The sequence below is a fragment of the Lytechinus variegatus genome, chromosome 4 (genome assembly GCF_018143015.1).
Source record: "Lytechinus variegatus isolate NC3 chromosome 4, Lvar_3.0, whole genome shotgun sequence".
Taxonomy (NCBI): Eukaryota; Metazoa; Echinodermata; class Echinoidea; order Temnopleuroida; family Toxopneustidae; genus Lytechinus; species Lytechinus variegatus.
This window is the reverse complement of record NC_054743.1, coordinates 22,085,523-22,091,929: the sequence shown is the minus strand read 5'-3', so window position 1 is coordinate 22,091,929 and position 6,407 is coordinate 22,085,523.

The window sequence follows — 6,407 nt, the reverse complement described above, 5'->3', positions numbered from 1 at the left end:
CTTATGCGTTAAAATTACTGATAATTACGTACAAATATATTAGTACAAAATACTACCTACCAGATATACTATGTAAAGAATGATAAGGTGAAAAAACGACTGGTAAAAAAATGGTACCTGTAAGATACTTATCCGTTAAAATTACTGATAATTACGTACAATACACTAGTACAAAATACTACCTACCAGATATACTATGTAAGGAATGATAAGGTGAAAAAACGACTGGTAAAAATAATACCTGTATTACAGATACTTATCCGTTAACATTACTGATAATTACGTACAAATATATTATTACAAAATACTACCTACCAGATATACTATGTAATGTAAAGAATGATAAGGTGAAAAAGCTACTGGTAAAAATGGTACCTGTAAGATACTTAGACGTTAACATTACATGTACTGATATTGCGTGCAAATATTCTAGTACAAAATACTACCTACCAGATATACTAAGTAAAGAATGATGAGGTGAAAAAACGACTGGTAATAAATGGTACCTGTAAGATATTTAGGCGTTAACATTACTGATAATTACGTACAAATATATTAGTACAAAATACTACCTACCAGATATACTATGTAAAGAATGATACGGTGAAAAACGACTGGTAAAAAATGGTACCTGTAAGACACTTAGTCGTTAAAATTACTGATAATTACGTACAAATACATTAGTACAAAATACTACCAACCAGATATACTATGTAAAGAATGATAAGGTGAAAAAACGACTAGTAAAAAATGGTACCTGTAAGAAACTTGGTCGTTAAAATTACTGATAATTACGTACAAATATATTAGTACGAAATACTACCAACCAGATATACTATGTAAAGAATGATAAGGTGAAAAAACGACTGGTAAAAATGGTACCTGTAAGATACTTATGCGTTAAAATTACTGATAATTACGTACAAATATATTAGTACAAAATACTACCTACCAGATATACTATGTAAAGAATGATAAGGTGAAAAAACGACTGGTAAAAAAATGGTACCTGTAAGATACTTATCCGTTAAAATTACTGATAATTACGTACAATACACTAGTACAAAATACTACCTACCAGATATACTATGTAAAGAATGATAAGGTGAAAAAAACACGACTGGTAATAATGGTACCTGTAAGATATTTAGGCGTTAAAATTACCGATAATTACATACAAATATATTATTACAAAATACTACCTACCAGATATACTATGTAATGTAAAGAATGATAAGGTGAAAAAGCTACTGGTAAAAATGGTACCTGTAAGATACTTAGACGTTAACATTACATGTACTGATATTGCGTGCAAATATTCTAGTACAAAATACTACCTACCAGATATACTAAGTAAAGAATGATGAGGTGAAAAAAACGACTGGTAATAAATGGTACCTGTAAGATATTTAGGCGTTAACATTACTGATAATTACGTACAAATATATTAGTACAAAATACTACCTACCAGATATACTATGTAAAGAATGATACGGTGAAAAACGACTGGTAAAAAATGGTACCTGTAAGACACTTAGTCGTTAAAATTACTTACTGATAATTACGTACAAATACATTAGTACAAAATACTACCAACCAGATATACTATGTAAAGAATGATAAGGTGAAAAAACGACTACTAGTAAAAATGGTACCTGTATTAAAGGTACTTATCCGTTAACATTACTGATAATTACGTACAAATATATTAGTACAAAATACTACCTACCAGATATACTATGTAAAGAATGATAAGGTGAAAAACGACTGGTAAAAAATGGTACCTGTAAGAAACTTGGTCGTTAAAATTACTGATAATTACGTACAAATATATTAGTACGAAATACTACCAACCAGATATACTATGTAAAGAATGATAAGGTGAAAAAACGACTGGTAAAAATGGTACCTGTAAGATACTTAGTCGTTAAAATTACTGATAATTACGTACAAATATATTAGTACAAAATACTACCTACCAGATATACTATGTAAAGAATGATAAGGTGAAAAAACGACTGGTAAAAAAATGGTACCTGTAAGATACTTATCCGTTAAAATTACTGATAATTACGTACAATACACTAGTACAAAATACTACCTACCAGATATACTATGTAAGGAATGATAAGGTGAAAAAACGACTGGTAAAAATGATACCTGTATTACAGATACTTATCCGTTAACATTACTGATAATTACGTACAAATATACTCGTACAAAATAATACCTACCAGATATACTATGTAAGGAATGATAAGGCGAAAAAACGACTGGTAAAAATGATACCTGTAAGATACTTAGTCGTTAAAATTACCGATAATTACGTACAAATAAACTCGTACAAAATACTACCTACCAGATATACTATGTAAGGAATGATAAGGCGAAAAAACGACTGGTAAAAATGATACCTGTATTACAGATACTTATCCGTTAACATTACTGATAATTACGTACAAATATATTAGTACAAAATACTACCTACCAGATATACTATGTAAGGAATGATAAGGCGAAAAAACGACTGGTAAAAATGATACCTGTATTAAAGATACTTAGGCGTTAACATTACTGATAATTACGTACAAATACACTCGTACAAAATACTACCTACCAGATATACTATGTAAGGAATGATAAGGTGAAAAAACGACTGGTAAAAATGGTACCTGTAAGATATTTAGGCGTTAAAATTACTAATAATTACGTACAAATATACTCGTACAAAATACTACCTACCAGATATACTATGTAAGGAATGATAAGGCGAAAAAACGACTGGTAAAAATGATACCTGTATTACAGATACTTATCCGTTAAAATTACTGATAATTACGTACAAATATACTCGTACAAAATACTAACTATCAGATATACTATGTAAGGAATGATAAGGCGAAAAAACGACTGGTAAAAATGATACCTGTATTACAGATACTTATCCGTTAAAATTACTGATAATTACGTACAAATATACTAGTACAAAATACTACCTACCAGATATACTATGTAAAGGATGATAAGGATGAAAAAACGACTGGTAAAAATGATACCTGTATTACAGATACTTATCCGTTAACATTACTGATAATTACGTACAAATATCTTAGTACAAAATAATACCTACCAGATATACTATGTAAAGGATGATAAGGTGCAAAAACGACTGGTAAAAACGGTAAGATACTTAGGCGCTAACATTACTGATAATTACGTACAAATATATTAGTACAAAATACTACCTACCAGATATACTATGTAAAGAATGATAAGGTGAAAAAACGACTGGTAAAAATGATACCTGTATTAAAGATACTTATCCGTTAAAATTACTGATAATTACGTACAAATATACTCGTACAAAATACTACCAACCAGATATACTATGTAAAGAATGATAAGGTGAAAAAACGACTGGTAAAAATGGTACCTGTAAGATACTTAGTCGTTAAAATTACTGATAATTACGTACAAATATATTAGTACAAAATACTACCTACCAGATATACTATGTAAAGAATGATAAGGTGAAAAAAACGACTGGTAAAAATGGTACCTGTAAGATACTTATCCGTTAAAATTACTGATAATTACGTACAATACACTAGTACAAAATACTACCTACCAGATATATGTAAGGAATGATAAGGTGAAAAAACGACTGGTAAAAATGATACCTGTATTACAGATACTTATCCGTTAACATTACTGATAATTACGTACAAATATACTCGTACAAAATACTACCTACCAGATATACTATGTAAAGAATGATAAGGTGAAAAAACGACTGGTAAAAAAATGGTACCTGTAAGATACTTATCCGTTAAAATTACTGATAATTACGTACAATACACTAGTACAAAATACTACCTACCAGATATACTATGTAAGGAATGATAAGGTGAAAAAAACGACTGGTAAAAATGATACCTGTATTACAGATACTTATCCGTTAACATTACTGATAATTACGTACAAATATACTCGTACAAAATACTACCTACCAGATATACTATGTAAGGAATGATAAGGCGAAAAAACGACTGGTAAAAATGATACCTGTAAGATACTTAGTCGTTAAAATTACCGATAATTACGTACAAAAAAACTCGTACAAAATACTACCTACCAGATATACTATGTAAGGAATGATAAGGCGAAAAAACGACTGGTAAAAATGATACCTGTATTACAGATACTTATCCGTTAACATTACTGATAATTACGTACAAATATATTAGTACAAAATACTACCTACCAGATATACTATGTAATGTAAAGAATGATAAGGTGAAAAAGACTACTGGTAAAAATGGTACCTGTAAGATACTTAGACGTTAACATTACATGTACTGATATTGCGTGCAAATATTCTAGTACAAAATACTACCTACCAGATATACTAAGTAAAGAATGATAAGGTGAAAAAAACGACTGGTAATAAATGGTACCTGTAAGATATTTAGGCGTTAACATTACTGATAATTACGTACAAATATATTAGTACAAAATACTACCTACCAGATATACTATGTAAAGAATGATAAGGTGAAAAACGACTGGTAAAAAATGGTACCTGTAAGATACTTAGTCGTTAAAATTACTGATAATTACGTACAAATATATTAGTACAAAATACTACCTACCAGATATACTATGTAAAGAATGATAAGGTGAAAAAAACGACTAGTAAAAAATGGTACCTGTATTAAAGGTACTTATCCGTTAATATTACTGATAATTACGTACAAATATATTAGTACAAAATACTACCTACCAGATATACTATGTAAAGAATGATAAGGTGAAAAACGACTGGTAAAAAATGGTACCTGTAAGAAACTTGGTCGTTAAAATTACTGATAATTACGTACAAATATATTAGTACAAAATACTACCAACCAGATATACTATGTAAAGAATGATAAGGTGAAAAACGACTGGTAAAAAATGGTACCTGTAAGATACTTAGTCGTTAAAATTACTGATAATTACGTACAAATATATTAGTACAAAATACTACCTACCAGATATACTATGTAAAGAATGATAAGGTGAGAAAACGACTGGTAAAAATGGTACCTGTAAGATATTTAGGCGTTAACATTACTGATAATTACGTACAAATATACTAAGACAAAACACTACCTACCAGATATACTATATAAAGGATGATAAGGTGAAAAAACGACTAGTAAAAAATGGTACCTGTAAGATACTTCGTCGTTAAAATTACTGATAATTACATACAAATATACCAGTAAAAAATACTACCTACCAGATATACTATGTAAAGAATGATAAGGTGAAAAAACACGACTGGTAATAAATGGTACCTGTAAGATATTTAGGCGTTAAATTACCGATAATTACATACAAATATATTATTACAAAATACTACCTACCAGATATACTATGTAATGTAAAGAATGATAAGGTGAAAAAGCTACTGGTAAAAATGGTACCTGTAAGATACTTAGACGTTAACATTACATGTACTGATATTGCGTGCAAATATTCTAGTACAAAATACTACCTACCAGATATACTAAGTAAAGAATGATGAGGTGAAAAAAACGACTGGTAATAAATGGTACCTGTAAGATATTTAGGCGTTAACATTACTGATAATTACGTACAAATATATTAGTACAAAATACTACCTACCAGATATACTATGTAAAGAATGATATGGTGAAAAACGACTGGTAAAAAATGGTACCTGTAAGACACTTAGTCGTTAAAATTACTGATAATTACGTACAAATACATTAGTACAAAATACTACCAACCAGATATACTATGTAAAGAATGATAAGGTGAAAAACGACTAGTAAAAAATGGTACCTGTATTAAAGTACTTATCCGTTAACATTACTGATAATTACGTACAAATATATTAGTACAAAATACTACCTACCAGATACTATGTAAAGAATGATAAGGTGAAAAACGACTGGTAAAAAATGGTACCTGTAAGAAACTTGGTCGTTAAAATTACTGATAATTACGTACAAATATATTAGTACGAAATACTACCAACCAGATATACTATGTAAAGAATGATAAGGTGAAAAAACGACTGGTAAAAATGGTACCTGTAAGATACTTATGCGTTAAAATTACTGATAATTACGTACAAATATATTAGTACAAAATACTACCTACCAGATATACTATGTAAAGAATGATAAGGTGAAAAAACGACTGGTAAAAAAATGGTACCTGTAAGATACTTATCCGTTAAAATTACTGATAATTACGTACAATACACTAGTACAAAATACTACCTACCAGATATACTATGTAAGGAATGATAAGGTGAAAAAACGACTGGTAAAAATAATACCTGTATTACAGATACTTATCCGTTAACATTACTGATAATTACGTACAAATAT